Genomic DNA, 17012 nt, shown 5'->3' on the forward strand with positions numbered 1-17012 from the left:
ACAGCTGATTGAAAGCTTGACGATTAGTTGATTATCTGAATCAGCTGTGTAGTGAGGGCAAAAAACAAAACGTGCACCCCTTGGGGTCCCGAGGACCGAGTTTGGGAAACCCTGCCCTAACCCCTAATGTAGGCCACACATATTTAAAATGGTAAGATAACATATGAAATGGATGATGGACATCCACAAATTAATACGTACCAGACGAAACATAACGCTCCATATTCATTGGAGGGAGACACATTTACCTTTACTATGTTAAGTCGACTCCTGGGTCAACGTTGTCAATGTCCATAGTTGTAGGCCTAGAAGTAAACAGTAATGCCCTCTATTTCCATGGCTCATTGCTCAACTCATGAAACGTAATGGCCATATGAAGCAAGGCCACAAAGATGACATGGTGTCAGACCAAGTTATGACTACAAGAGGAGATGAAGATCCAGGACAGCTGGACCACTCTTATTGATTTTGTGACAGCTTGTGTCATTTAACGTTTTGCCCGATGATACGCGGGACATTAACCCATGAGCACCTTCTACTCTGCGTGCATCCAATCACAATCACAACATCACTCCATCACACAGTCGCCCCGGGTGAGTGCACTCAAGGCTTGTAGCTCAGATGTTAATATAATCGATCCTTGAGGTAATGAAGTGTACATTAAAGTATCTAGTTAGAACGACGTTTTCGCAGTCTACTCAGCTTTATTTGGTCGTGCATTGCGCTGAAAAATGCGTTAGCGCTCGCCAAGTGACCATTCATGTAAAACGCAAAACATGCCTGTCCACAAGGACAGTCTGAGAAAGGGAAAATGAGTTAAAGAAAAGGATCAATTGATCAAATCATTATTGACAGGGAATGGAAAAGAAAACATTTGAAAATTGCAGTTATTGATTCATCGCGTTAGCTTTCACTGACACAGATAGGAGACTCATTTTACTCAATGCTCTAGATGTCAGGACTTCTGATTGTCTTGAACTTTAGGCCAGTGTAAGAAGCAGCTCAAAGGATGACCCTTAGGTGATTATGTAGCCTTCCATGGGATACATTGAATGAATGAATTGAAAAGTTGAAAACCGAATTGATCCCAACCCTCTTTGTCACATAAGTGTATGAAGTCAAGTGACTGTTGTGAAATTGTGGTTTAATAAGAGAATGATGTCGATGTTCTTTCAGATGAGTATGATTATACAAATCAGTCTTTGTAAATTCCTCTTTTGATAGTCCAGTTTGTTGAAGCAGTATGAGTGAAAGTTTGCTCTGAATCTTGGACAGGAGCAATCACTAAACACAAAGATTAGGGGGACTCAGATAGTTTTATTCAGCCTCATTTGATTCACATTTATAGACAATACAACATGGAAAGACAGCAATGATATTCAATAACAGTGATGCAGACATGGGGAGGAGGGCAGAGTGGCATTTAACCACATTATAACACCACAAGAAATGGCACAAAAACATAGCTGAATCCCCCAAAACAACAACAAAAACATAGCTTAATCCCCCAAAACAACAACAAAAACATAGCTTAATCCCCCAAAACAACAACAAAAACATAGTTTAATCCCCCAAAATAACAACAAAAACAACCACAGCCATAGTTACATAAACAAATGCTAATTTTGTAAATAATAAACTATCAATATAATGATCTATTACATTACACAGTTGAAGAAATCCAACCTAAATGCTCAATAAATCACAATAGGTACCCTGTAAAAAAGGACATTCAGAGAAAATAAGGAAATGCAACTTTTTTTGCCCAGTAGATTATGGAGAGAAGATCTGGACCCACTTGTTTCAGTAGCCCAAGTAGGATAAAGCTTGGAGTGCCTCGTCACCGTGGAAACTGCCAGAACAATTCAGTTGAAGTTAGAGAAGGTCAGCTTGCAGGGTCATCAGCTCCAGCCTGCCTGTGCAAACTTCTGTTGGGCTGGGGACTTTTTAGTGGGCGTGTTAGCCTGGGCCTAGCCCTGGGTGGTAAGCAATTCTAAGTCTGATATACATTTTTTGAGTCAGTTCGCAGCCTAGGCTCTCCAGGTGGCCTGTGAAATCGATTTTAACCCTGTGACCCTGTCTAGCAGAGGCATGGTTGACAACCTGAGTAAGAATTTAGTTGGCACTGACAGATCTCCACAGATTTCAGTATGGGGTGGGAGGGGAGGGGCAGGGCAGGGCAGGGGAGGTTATGGGTGTGCTAGAAGTGCTCATTAAAAGTTTTCAGCAGTTAGGAGAGAGTTGGTGTGTGTGTGTAGCACAGAGCTGCTGTTCTATTTAATCAGCTCAGGGTTGTGTCAGTTTGTTGCGTTACTTGTCACTGGAGTTCACTGATCTATACAGAAGATTGACAGTCTTTTCTTGAGATGTTTGATTGAGAGCCATTTGCCAATAGATTGTTGTAAAGTTATCAGGGTGTTCATGCAGTTCTGAAAGTCCCCATTTGCCCTCTTCACTTGAACAAGAAAAAAGAAATAAACCCCACAAATAAATTATATATATATATATATATATATATATATATATATATATATATGTACAGTACCAGTCAAAAGTTTGGACACACCTACTCATTCAAGGGTTTTTCTTTATTTTTTTACTATTTTCTACCTTGTAGAGTAATAGTGAAGAAATCAAAACTATGAAATAGCACAAATGGAATCATGTAGTAACCAAAAAAGTGTTAAACAAATCAAAATATATTTTATATTTGAGATTCTTCAAAGTACCCACTCTTTGCCTTGATGACAGCTTTGGACACTCTTGGCATTCTCTCAGCCAGCTTCAACTGGAATTATTTTTAACAGTCTTGTAGGAGTTCCCACATATGATGAGCACTTATTGGCTGCTTTTCCTTCACTCTGCGGTCCAACTCATCCCAAACTATGTCAATTAGGTTGATGTCGGGTGATTGTGGAGGCCAGGTCATCTGATGCAGCATTCCATTCCTCTCCTTCTTGGTCAAATAGCCCTTACACAACCTGAAGGTGTGATGGGTCATTGTCCTGTTGAAAAACAAAAGATAGTCCCACTAAATGCAAACCAGACGGGATGGCGTATCGCTGCAGCAAAGCACCCCCACACCATCACACCTATTCTATGCTTCACTGTGGGAACCACACATGCGGAGATATTCCATTCACCTACTCTGCGTTTCACTGCGGTTGAAACCAAAAATCTCAAATTTGGACTCATCAGACCAAACAACAGATTTCTACCAGTCTAATGTCCATGGCTCGTGTTTCTTGGCACGAGCAATTCTCATCTTCTTATTGGTGTCCATTGGTAGTGGTTTCTTTGTTGCAATTCAATCATGAAGGCCTGATTCACGTAGTCTCATCTGAACAGTTGATGTTGAGATGTCTGTTACTTGAACTCTGTGAAGAATTTGTTTGGGCTGCAATTTCTGAGGCTGGTAAGGCTTTCTTTCCTGTGGCGGTCCTCAAGAGAGCCAGTTTCATCATATCGCTTGATGGTTTTTGCGACAGCACTTAAAGAAACGTTCAAAGTTCTTGAAATTTCCCGCATTGACTGACTTATGTCTTAAAGTAGTGATGGACTGTCGTTTCTCTTTGCTTATTTGAGCTGTTCTTGCCATAATATGGACTTGGTCTTTTACCAAAGAGGGGTTGGATTAAATGCAGAAGACACATTTCAGTTGAAGGCATTCAGTTGTACAACTGACTAGGCATCCCCCTTTCCCTTGACTAGGTATCCCCCTTTATTTCACCTTTATTTAACCAGGTAGGCCAGTTGAGAACAAGTTCTCATTTACAACTGCTACCTGGCCAAGATAAAGCAAAGCAGTGCGACAAAAAGAACAACACAGAGTTACACATAAACAAACGTACATTCAATAACACAATAGCACAATAACACAATAATTCTGTATACCCCCTACCTTGTCACAACACAACTGATTGTCTCAAACGCATTAAGAAGGAAAGAAATTCCACAAATTAACTTTTAACAAGGCACACCTGTTAATTGAAATGCATTCCAAGTGACTACCTCATGAAGCTGGTTGAGAGAATGCCAAGCGTGTGCCAAATCAAATCAAATGCATTTATATAGCCCTTCTTACATCAGCTGATATACCAACGTGCTGTACAGAAACCCAGCCTAAAACCACAAACAGCAAGTAATGCATGTGTAGAAGCACGGTGGCTAGGAAAAACTCCCTAGAAAGGCAAAAACCTAGATAGAAACCTAGAGAGGAACCAGGCTATGAGGGGTGGCCACTCCTCTTCTGGCTGTGCCGGGTGGAGATTATAACAGAACATGGCCAAGATGTTCAAATGTTCATTAATGACCAGCATGGTCAAATAATAGTAATCACAGTGAACAGGTCAGGGTTCCATAGTCGCAGGCAGAACAGTTGAAACTGGAGCAGCAGCACAGCCAGGTGGACTGGGGACAACAAGGTCCTCCGAGAGAGAGAAAGAAAGAAAGAAAGAAAGAAAGAAAGAAAGAAAGAAAGAAAGAAAGAAAAAAGAAAAAAGAAAGAAAAAAAAGAGAATTAGAGAGAGCATACTTATATTCACACAGGACATCAGATAAGACAGGAGAATTACTCCAGATATAACAGACTAACCCTAGCCCCCCGACACATAAACTACTGCAGCATAAATACTGGAGGCTGAGACAGGACAGGTCAGGAGACACTGTGGCCCCATCCGATGATACCCCCAGACAAGGCCAAATAGGCAGGATTTAACCCCAACCACTTTGCCAAAGCACAGCCCCCACACCACTAGAGGGATATCTTCAACCACCAACTTACCATCCTGAGACAAGGCTGAGTATAGCCCACAAAGATCTACGCCAAGGCACAACCCAAGGGGGGGCGCCAACCCAGACAGGAAGACCACGTCAGTGACTCAACCCACTCAAGTGACACACCACTCCTAGGAACAGCATGGAAGAGCACCAGTAAGCCAGTGACTCAGCCCCTGTAATAGGGTTAGAGGCAGAGAATCCCAGAGGAGAGAGGGGAACCGGCCAGGCAGAGACAGCAAGGGCGGTTCGTTGCTCCATTGCCTTTCCATTCACCTTCACACTCCTGGGCCAGACTACACTCAATCATAGGACCTACTGAAGAGATGAGTCTTCAGTAAAGATTTAAAGGTTGAGACCGAGTCTGCGTCTCTCACATGGGTAGGCAGACCATTCCATAAAAATGGAGCTCAATAGGAGAAAGCCCTGCCTCCAGCTGTTTGCTTAGAAATTCTAGGGACAATTAGGAGGCCTGCGTCTTGTGACCGTAACGTGTAGGTATGTACGGCAGGACCAAATCGGAAAGATAGGTAGGAGCAAGCCATGTAATGTTTTGTAGGTTATCAGTAAAACCTTGAAATCAGCCCTTGCCTTAACAGGAAGCCAGTGTAGGGAGGTTTGCACTGGAGTAATATGATCACATTTTGTGGTTCTAGTCAGGATTCTATCAGCCGTATTTAGCACTAACTGACGTTTATTTAGTGCTTTATCCGGGTAGCCGGAAAATAGAGCATTGCAGTAGTCTAACCTAGAAGTAACAAACACATGGATACATTTTTCAGCATCATTTTTGGTCAGAAAATGTCAGATTTTTGCAATGTTACGTAAATGGATAAAAGCTGTCCTTGAAACAGTCTTGATATGTTCGTCAAACGAGAGATCAGGGTCCAGAGCAAAGCTGTCATCAAGACAAAGGGTACTTTAAAGAATAAAAAAAATATATATATATAAAATATATTTTTTGATTTGTTTAACACTTTTTTTTTTCCATGTGTTGTTTCATAGTTTTGATATCTTTACTATTATTATTATTAGTAAAATACCAATATCTAACCTTCGCAATACTAATGTTTTTAGAATGGTCATGTATGCTTCCGACTTTGAAAGCATTGATTTTCCCATGACATAGTTTTGTTTGGTTACATGTCTTCCCATGTGGGTTGAGGATATGGATTCCTCCCTCAGAGGGTAGTGGTGCTCATTGCCCTGCAAATAAGTGTCAACTTGTTCAGTGATTTTGAAATTGTCATGGGGAGTCCCACAGGAGCATGTGTGAATAAAGGGCAGCTCTTCACAGCCTATTTCTGCTGTCTCATTGGTCCTGGATATGCCCCATGGCCTCCCAAATGATGCCATTTGTCACATGTTTAACAGATTGATACTCCCTAGACTCGAGTGTGGTGTGTGTGTGTGTGTGTGTGTGTGTGTGTGTGGGGGGTGATGATAGAGAGATAGGCTTTGAGGGATGACACTAGTCTAAGTGCCTGAGGATGCTATTGTGATTGATTGTTTGAGTGGGACCTTCATGATGCTTCTGAGAGCTGGTATCATCCCAACAGTTTTCCTCTTCCAGTAGGGAGGAGAGTGTATCCCTATAACTGGAAAAACACTCGCTGGTTTATTTGGAAGAGATGACACTCATGGAGTGTTTCACTATTCTTTTCAAACTGAATGGATTCAGCAACAGTATCCTACATTTGAACTCAGTCCAGAGGGAGAACCTCTCTTACTTTAGCCTCTTGTCTAATCAATCACCCACAAAAGAGTCCCGAGTCATGTGTTCCTATGCAAATGTTTCTGCAAACACTGAAGGGTAAGCAAACCTTACATTATCTGTGTCTTATAACTCCATCCTGATGGAAAACCTGTCATTCCCCCGTCTCCTCTCACATTCAGATACCAATACCAACATGGCCACATCATTCATGTCTTATGCAAACATAACGGTTTGTCATTAAGATATGTAATGCCTATCATAATCTCAGCCACATTTAGATGCTGTTTGTCGTAATGTTTCAGTATTTGTTTGTTAAAATGTGAGAAATGGTTGGGGAAGGACAGGCGAGTCAGTGTCAGAGACTAACAGTGTAAGTGCCAGGTCCACTTGTAGAGGCTTCATGAAAAGTGTTTGTGGCAGCAGTAATATTTTTCTGATTACCTTTTGGATTTATTGGTAACACACAGCTGTGTGCCTGTGTGCCTGTGTGAGTATGCACACACGTGCTTGTGTGTGATTTAATGAGGGATTTTTTTTGGGCAAGTTGGCGTTACTCATCAGTGTCATGGCAGTTTCGTTTCAAAAGTGCTGGTGCTGGAGAAAGAGGGATTTCGGCCCGTCAGCAGTGTGTGATGTCAGCATTGCCGAGACAACAAAAGAGAGCTCCAAATCCGTGGAGTTTGCAGCATTATGGGGCCCAGTCTGGGCCAAACATAGCCCCTCTTTTCACTGGGACAAACATTCTAGAGTACAGCTATCTAGAGCTCTGTCACAGAGTGCAGTGCACACACACACAACAGGATTTCTGCTTTTCAACCCTGTTTATTCATCATATCCTCCACACTCATTTACTTAGGCTTTATCTATCTAAGGAGAATATCTGGGCGGAATGTTAATGATAAGGAATTTGTTTTTTGATAAAGTTATGGTCAATTAGCTGACACTTCCATAGCATCCAAAGCAACACACAATATCAGTAAAGGCTATGCGTATGTATGCAAAATGTGATATTGTGTGGGTAAATTATATACAAACAGTGATCACGTGGCTCAAACTTTGAAAACACAATACAAATGTTCATTGTTCATGTTCAGAGCTGTGACATCCTGAAAATGAGCCTTTTGATTCGCCCCCTCCTGTGTTCCAACTGTAACATAATAAAGGTATAATCAAAGTAGACACACACCTCTGTTTATTTAATGCTTTGGTTAGGACACTGTAAAGCCACCTGCAGTTCTCCTTGAAAATTAGAATTACATGTTGGCACAAAAACAGCTAGCATGCTGTCTGAACCAGTGGCACTCAAAGAAAATACAATCGCTATGCATTCTGGGAAATCTACATTTAACTAAGGCTATCAAAATTCAGCATATAGTTTCAATCCTTGTTGGTCTCGAGCTAATAGTACTTTAAACAATTCTGTATATCTCTAAACATGTTTGCAATGGAAAGGAATAGTCAACATTGCAAAAATGATTTTCTTCATCCCTGGCACTATCACTATTACAAAGTTTAACCTTACTTGAACCTGTTTATCTACATTTTTGATAAAGTTCCTCTGAGCGACTCCAAGTTGAGTGAACAGTCTGGGCTTCAGAGACACTGCCAAGCCGAAGAACACAACTGGGTCTGGCTGGCATGAGCCATGGGCAGGCCCTGAAGGCAGGATATTGTAGAAGACAGACAGACCACACGGATCCCCAACAAGTCCTCTTTATGATGGGGAAGAATTATGATGGCGATGCCTCGCAGTGGAGCCTTCAGATCAGTCTGTAGTGGGGTTATAGGAGAAAGATGCCTACAGTAACATACAGTCACACAGCGGCCCCCATTCATTACATGCCCATGTGTATTAAAATACTGGAAGAACGTGAGGCAGCTGCAGAATGTAGTCCAACACAAGGCCACTCTTTCTTTTCTGCTCCCTACTGTCTGTCTTGGTACAGGCCTGTCTGTCTCTGGTACCCTCTGTGTGATTATACAAGCTTGCCCCAAAAAAGTTTCTACAGAGATTTGTTTTCGAGGTTTGGGGGGGCAACAATAGTTTCCTTTGGACTAGATAAAGAGGGATTTCATGTTCAAATGGCAACCCTAAAGGGATTAGTTTGTGTACAGCACCACTGCCTGAAAAATATAATTACTCAATCTAGATGCTCCCAGATACACAAAGCATGGTGTTCTAAATACATGTGGGTACACATAGTAAGCCAGACTTTGTGTTTTATTTTGCTAGAGAAAAGGTGAGAGGAACCTGCTAACATCCATATGACCGTATGACCAAGACGAGACCTGTCTGTCCAGGAGACAGAGACCACACCAGATATGGTAAGTTTGGGACTGAAGAGAATAGACAGCTCTTGAATGTCGTCCATTGCTACACATTGGTACACCTTATTGCTCACAGTCACTATTACCATTACTCTTCCCCTCTGAAAAACAAAGTGTTCTTGGGCCAGTAACCGAAAGGTTGCTTGTTCGAATACCCAAGCCGACAAGGTGAAAAACCTGTCGATGTGCCTTTAAATATATATATTTTTTAAATTTAACCTTAATTTAACTAAGCAAGTAGGTTAAGAACAAATTCTTATTTACAATGACTGCCTACCCTTGCCAAACCCGGGCGATGCTGGGTCAATTGTGCACCGCCTTATGGGACTCCCAATCACGGCCGGATGTGATACAGCCTGGGATTGAACCAGGGACTGTAGTGACGCCTCTTGCACTGTGCCTTTAACCGCTGTGCCACTCTGGAGCCTAAGCAAGGGAATTAACCCTAATACTACTCAGTGGCGTACTACTCTGGCTGACCCTGTAAACAACAGTGTTTGTGACAATAAAACATCCTCCCAAAAATATTCCCATTACCTTTGAGAAGCCTTGCCATGCTTGTTTTTCCTGGTTGGTTGCTTTCTACAATGCCTTGAGTGGGTGGCAGGCCCAACAATCACTATTCCAAATTGTGTGTGGCACAAAGAATATGAACTCAGTCATTGGAAGACTGCCATCGGATGGTCTTTAGAACAGCTGAGTGGAAATGACTCAGAGACTGGAGAAAGACTACTGATCAACTCACACATCTGACCCCAATCCACATCCATTCCATGATTTTAAGATTACTCTACATTATTTCACTTTTTAGTGTCTTCATCCCTGGTGCCCATTCTTTTCTTGTGCACCGGCCTTGGATTTCCCTCAAGAACAAACCAGTACAACGCATCATGGAACCTCTGAGTTCCTACACCCGCCCTGCTCTCTTTGCGTATATAAACAAAAACTTAGTGTACATTCCTGAACCATATTCTGTTGGTGAGGTTTTATAGAGAGACCCTTCCCAGTTCTCAGTTCTTTAATGCCACCAGCTAATGTGCAAGCGTTCCCTCACCCCTACTACTGTCACACACTAGTCTGACGTGTCGAAAGAAAGCCGCATCGGCCCTTGTGGAATGTGGAATGTGGCATGTCCCTGTGAACTATTTCCTGCTTTGTCGTAAGAGTTATGTGCGGTGGAAACACGAAGTTTCCTTTTTTTCACAGCTCCTCTGTGGCGCAGTGTCGGTCCTCTGCTGCAGCTAGCCTCTGCTCAGGAACAATGCCATTCTTTGAGTTTAAGGCCCTTAAAAGATGCCTATGTCAAGTCAGCAACCCAATGTTGCTGTGTGTCACCAAGCACGTTAACTGTGAACCACTTGCCTTCTCCAGTCATTCAGTATGATGGGGCAGCAGTGGCAGAGTGGTTCCAATACTGGGTGATTTACAATAAAGCACAGTGGAATTTCACCCTATCTGAAATGGAAATAATGAATATCTTATTAGGATGGTTATTTCAGAACAAGTCACAATTGTAATATAAATTATTCTAATTTCAAAACCTTGGTCACGAAGAGTAAGACTCCATTTAGACCCAATCTAAAATTAATGAAAGCATTTTAAGGGACAGAGTGGAATTTGGAGGGTAATGGAGATACTCATGGTTATACTGTACTTTCATTGGCAAAACCTTGTCTATTTATGTTAGTTAAGGACACTAGCTGGAGACGTATAATCCTTGGGAACCTTCAGGTCTTGACATTGTCACGACAGCCTACTAGATTGTTATGAGGGAATGAAGTTGGCTTTAGGAAGGCGGTTTCCAGAGCAGGATTTGTTACTTTTGCTAGTTTCCATTGTTAAATATGTAGGTAATACAATTGAATATTTTAGTTTCATATTTGCTTTGCTTAATGGTTGTTGAAATCCAAACAGAGTGAAGTCCCACTGGGATGCTTGGTTTTATTGACCAAACTCAGGAGGGGTTAGTCTAGACTCATTATGCTCACACACATGGCGCTTTGTCCACTTGTCATGTTTAAAGATACATTTTTCTCTGCTCACACATCCCATTTTCTTTAAATTATTAACTCAATAACACATGTACTTTGGATTGTACTATATTATTGAAAAAGGACTGACCCTTCAACTAATTTCTAATACTGTAACCTGCAGTCCTTGTAGGGCGGCGGGTAACCTAGTGGTCAAGAGCGTTGGGATGGTTAAAGGTTGCTGGTTCGAATCCCTGAGCCGACTAGGTGGAAAATATGTCGATGTGCCCTTGAACAAGGCACTTAACCCTAATTGCTCCTGTATGTTGCTCTGGATAAGAGTGTCTGCTAAATTACTAAAATGTATAAGGACAAATCATAGAGATGAAAACTGTGATGTGTAGGAATTGTCAATGTTGTTGTGCAGGAATGCAATGATCTGGGATCTATGTTGACATCAAAATGAAGTTGTTAGTTGTTCTGTGTACCTTGATACTTCGTATGGGACCACATCTGCCTGTCCCAGGGCAGCCATCGGTCAGAGAGGAGAAGCAGGACTTCTAAGGGGAGAGCGTGGTGTAGGAGAGGCCAACTCCATCTGTCGAGATTTTGTTCCAGCCGTGCGCCTGGCCGCACTGACGGGATTTGAGCCCACATGTTTGGGGTTGGGGTTGCCGGGGACAGAGCAGAGGGGGTAGAGGGGCACTCTGGCTTCCTCCCACAGCAACCAGCATGGTGCTACTGGAGGCAGCTGGCTAGAGGAGTGGCCCGGGCTCCAGGCCTTTGTTGCTGGGGAGATGAGAGGATGGAGGAGTGGGGGAATACTGGGAACCTGCAGGGAAGGAAGCACTAATACTCCTCCTCCTCCTCTTCTCCCTCCTCTTCTAACAACAGCAGGGTGGAAAAGTCTATCCTCTGCTGTTATATGATGTACTCTATCTTGCAGTGAGACTGGTTCCACCTCTCTTACTTGCATTTTTTTTGCAATTTTTTGTTGTTGTTGTGGTTATTAAATAACTAATCGACCGACGTCTGTTCAATTTCTTGAATTCCATTTTGCTTGTGAGCCTTTTAAATAATATCATTCATTTTAGAATTAAAGTCAAGAACTATGTGGGACGCTGGGAGTTGAAGGGAGTTGTAGTTTTCATTAAGCAAATATTCAACCTAGTTCAGCACAGAAACGTGGTAATTAACTACAATGACCATAAACCACTGAGCCTGACGGATACACTTTTACGCCTGCTACGGGTTAGATACACACAGACCGCATGAGAGAAGAATGTACACAACACAACGATGAGAAAGATAGAGATTGACAGTTCATGAAAGTATGCCTGATATATTTTGAAGAACTAGTCAAATGATTTTGTCAGACAGCTCTGCAGCATACAGTACTTAGGCAGGCTAGCCTAGCTAAATAGAATGACAAAAGACAGTACAGGATGGGTAGCACAGAGATAACATTAGATGGCCTGGCTGGCTGGCTGCTACTGCCTGAGCAGAGATGAGTTGATGACTTTAAGGAATACAACATAACAAAGTCATACAATAAAAACGGAGTTATTTACACAACTGAAATATTTTATTATTTCATAGTGATTTCCTATTTGATTTTGATGTCTACCCTACCTGACAGAGACAATGTCGTATTTGAAATATTTTATTATTTCATAGTGATTTCCTATTTGATTTTGATGTCTACCCTACCGGACAGAGACAATGTCTTAGTGATTTCCTATTTGATTTTGATGTCTACCCTACCTGACAGAGACAATGTTGTATTTGAAATATTTTGGCAATTGAATGTTCACTATTTTGGACTTTGAAATTTCCATTAAAAAAGCACTAAAATCAATAGAATGTCATTATTTCATAATACATTTCACGTTTAAAAAAATTATTGAACCCAAAATCGAAAACCGTGATTATTTTAAATAATTGAACCGAAAACGAACCGACCTCAAAAAGCAGTAATCACTCAGCACTAACCCACATATCCAAGATTTTTTGTTACACAATTATAATTTTTAAGGTTTATAATGTGCAGATGAGATGAGTTTCATCTAAAGTCTGAAATGTTTTTAAATTTTTTTAAAATGGCAATGACATCTCTAGTTCTGATTTTCTCCTGTTTCCCCCCCCTAGTTTTACCTACCATGGTTGTGATAATTGGATTTTCTGGACACCTGTATGAGTGCAGTATATCCAGTGGATTATAACCAGGGAGAGGGTGAGTCAACTCTAATTATTGTCATGTCAAGCAACACAAATGGCCAGCCATCCCCCAACCCCTTCTCTCTAGCATGGTAGCCTAGTTACTGCTGTTCCTCACATCCACCTCATATCTACAGAACTAGTTTACTGTCTCAGAACACCAAAGCTAAGGAAAGGTAGGCTAGAGGAGGCCTTCAAGGGTGGAGTTTCTCTCTGTTTTACACGAGCTGAAGTTGCCACAGTTTCCTCAGAAAGAGTCGAGAATTTAAAAAAAAAGTTGTTTCTACGCTATACAAACCATAAGCATAAAAAAACTCACTCTAGTCTCCTAACAAACAACTCTAAACATAGATAAGAAAATGTTTTTCTGGGAAATAAGTAGAGAACATACTGTGTCCTACTTCCGCCCACTCTGCGCTGGGCCAAAGCAGGAGTAGATAGTGAGGTGGGATGTGGGGACAGGAGAGGAGAATGGGAGTGGTGGGGTGTACTCTGCTCACGGTCCCACAGTTAATCCCGAGGAGGGAGCTGTGACTGAGACTGAGCGGGGATGAGGGATGAACAGACAGGACTTGTCCACAGACAGTCAAAGGGAGAGCTGGAGCTCTTTAACCATGGGAGGGGAGCAGGACAGGGACGGATGGACTCACAAGATGTCCAGACGGGCCGGGCCAGGTCATTTATAAGGCCTTGCTTTCTCTCCAGGGTAGGCTGCCCGGCCGGCCAGGCCCAGCCAGCAGGAAGTTCCCATGGCCACCTCCGCTCTGCTCCGAGGGACTGAGAATACGTAATGAGTTGCAGGGCTCCACATTTACCACGCCTGATCAGCTGAGAACAATGAACTCGCGGGCACACAATAGTGACTAGAGAGCCTCAAGGCATTGTCTCTGTGTTTTTAGAGGGGGGAGAAAACGAGAGAGCCAGAGAAAGAGGAGAATGAAGGGGAGAAAAGTGAACAAGACTGTAGTTTTGTAATGCTTTGTTCTATTTGTTTGGGGGGAAAGAAGCAATACTTTGTTTGTATACTTATTGTTACTATTGTCAATACTTTGGCATCCATGTGGCCATTTATGTCCATAGGCAGCACATGCCATTGGTTTATGTTAAATAGGTTGGGGATAATGCTGAGGCTTTGGGTTTAGTGTTGAAGCACTTCAACTGCCTCTAATGTCATGATATTTATCATATTTTTATAGCGTTCTTCAAATGGTAAAAACGAATTTGCACTATTAGTGATTTCCTCTTGTAATTTTAGCCTAGCTATTTGCCTACATCGGCCTGCTGTGTGCAGTGAGACCTACCTACCTCCCCTTACAGAGGAATAGTGAATGAGGGTTGCTCTGGCAGCTAGTGACATTGTCATTTAAAGCCAGCCTACAGCCACCGATTACCATCTACATATTTATGGAGACTATGAGCATTATATGGTACCATTTAAATTAACAACCCCTTTTTCACTGACTGAATACTTTGTAATCTTGACTATGCAATTAGTTTAGAATGGCTAAGAAATCAACTTCATTAACATTTTTTGTACTGAAGGTACCGGCTTGGGCCAAATGTTCGTTCTAGGGTGGAAAGCATATCTCTTTGGAAAAGCTGTCCTAAATTAGTTTCTGTATCAGTTAAAGACTATTTCCTCTCTGCCTTAAACTTGGGCATGATAGAAGAACCCCTGGAATATTTATGGGGGGAAAAATAAATCCACAAAGACAATTTTGCCCTTTGGTTACATGTTCTGCCTTCCCTTCTTGTGTTTTTCCAATTACTTAATGCTATTTAAATATAGCAGAGCCGACATATGCAGTTCACTGTAGTGGGGGAATGAAATAAGTCACGCTTTAATTGTATTGCATCAATTAAAATAGAAGCCCATCACAGTAAGCTAGCTGTAATAAAATGATAAAATGGACAATTAGGAAAAATCAAGTCCCTTAATTTTCTAAACACACTCCAGAGAGTGTCTTTAAGCCAGCCAGATTTGACTATATGTTGAGCAGTATTCCCCTCAGTGAGGACCGCTGAAGTGCTGCGAATTACAGTTGAACTCTTTGGTATGTTGTACTGTAACATATAGTACTACAAACTGTAGTGCCACTTCATATTATTCATCCAATTCTCTGCTTGGCAAGCTTTTATATACATTTTCTTTAGGCCAACTCATATATTGACTGGGAGAATAAACCATGCAGTAGAATATGTGTGTTAAAGTCAGCCTTTGCAGACGGGCCTGGATTGTAGACACAACCAGAGTCTGTAAATCAGTCATTTCCTCGTCTTTGCAGGAAGGATTTGGCTGGTTGGTGTTTGTGGTCGACCGGTCGGGCAAAGAGATCACACCAATACAGTTTGCCTGCCGTTTGCGAACCGAGTGCAAACCGATTTTACATGTAGAATCACTCGAAAATGTTGGCAATCATAAGTCAACAGCACACTGAACGATCGCAGACGAACGTGAGATCCACATTCGGTGCGAAAGAGGCTCTCAGATTCCCAATCAGTGTTTGCCTTGGGAGACGAGTGATTACTCACACACCTAGGAGCCCCGGCCTCTTTCTGCCCCCCTGGGCTCCACCCACCTCAACCCGCCCTGCCCCGTGCCATGCATGATCTGTGGGTGTGGTGTGGTGTGTGACGATACGCCGTCTGCTGGTGGGCCAAACCCACTGCTTGCTCTCCCTGTCAACCAATCAATATTTTTTATGGAACACATTTCATACAAAGCAAGGGCTTTACACATATCATTAAAAGTACATCTGAAAGGCATTATGATAACCATAAAAAGAAACATTACGTTACACAGAGTAAAATATAAGAACAGGCAATTAATCCCTTTTATCCAGCTAAATGAGTATTGTATATTGCTATTACTTGGAAGGCAGCAAGAACTCAACCAGGAAATGGTGTTGTATACCTGTATTTTGTATTTCTTCCCAGGTGTCCTTCTGATGTTCTTGATGCACATCCAAGGGTATTCGTCCGTTGATGGGTGATGGAGATGAGGTTCCTTCTGCTATAACCCTGGCCTCCAAGAACAGCTTCAAAGACAGGACCTAAGGAGAGATCAGTCACGCAAAACACATCTTCACACCACTGCTTCTGCTGCAAATGTGAGGGCATGATCTGTCTCTGTGAAGACAAAAACCAGATGCACCTTGTGAAATTCTCAGAACATGGTTCATTTTTGAAACTGTTACAACTGAAACGACAAAACTTTTTACCAATAGAGGCTACGCTGCTTATGATATGAACTGTATCGTCCATTGATATATTGGATTTCATGATGTTACATATCTTCAATCTGTGATCATATTAAATCAATGAAATCATGGTGTGCTGTGTCTTCGGTAGAAACACACTGAGTTTTCAAAACATGAATAATATTGAGCTGCACCCTTTTGCACTGAGAACACCCTTAGTTCGTTGGGGCATTGGAATCTACAAGGTGTCGAAAGCATTTCACAAGCATGGCCAATGTTGACTATAATGCTTCCCACAGTTCTGTCGAGTTGGCTGTATGTCCTTTGGGTGGTGGACCATTATTGATACACACAGGAAACTGTTGAGCGTGAAAAACCCAGCAGCGTTGCAGTTCTTGACACAAACCGGGTGTGCCTGGCACCTACTACCATACCCCCTGTTTTAAGGCATTCCAATCTTTTGTCTTGCCCATTCACCCTCTGAATGGCACACATACCTAATCCATGTCTCAGTTGTCTCAAGGCTTAAAACTCTTTAGCCGGTCTCCTCCCCTTCATCTACAGAGATTGAAGTGGATTTAACAAGTGACATCAATAAGGGATCATAGCTTTCACCCGGATTCACCTGGTAAGTCTATGTCATTGAAAGAGCAGGTATTCATAATGTTTTGTACACTCAGTGTATGTTGTGCATTACAATATTTGGGGTAGGGTTTTCACATCCCAAAGCCAGGGGAAGGTAACTGCAAGTTTTTGTTCAAGCCCTCCATGACAGGAGTTGTACACCCCTAGATTAAAGTTATA

The 17012-nt window shown here is 42.1% G+C and overlaps 1 long non-coding RNA gene across 2 annotated transcripts in view; it reads left to right on the forward strand.

Annotated features, from left to right (window-relative positions):
• LOC115144991 (uncharacterized) overlaps nucleotides 1-16338 on the forward strand; it is a 55260-nt gene extending 38922 nt beyond the window's left edge. For both annotated transcript variants that reach the window (XR_003865895.2, XR_003865894.2), the window contains 3 exons: nucleotides 8727-8818; nucleotides 12940-13024; nucleotides 15946-16338. This is a non-coding gene — a long non-coding RNA (uncharacterized LOC115144991). The remainder of the gene's footprint in view (nucleotides 1-8726; nucleotides 8819-12939; nucleotides 13025-15945) is intronic.
• The last annotated feature ends 674 nt before the right edge of the window (nucleotides 16339-17012 follow it).

The sequence above is a fragment of the Oncorhynchus nerka genome, linkage group LG17, assembly GCF_034236695.1.
Source record: "Oncorhynchus nerka isolate Pitt River linkage group LG17, Oner_Uvic_2.0, whole genome shotgun sequence".
NCBI classification, from domain to species: Eukaryota; Metazoa; Chordata; class Actinopteri; order Salmoniformes; family Salmonidae; genus Oncorhynchus; species Oncorhynchus nerka.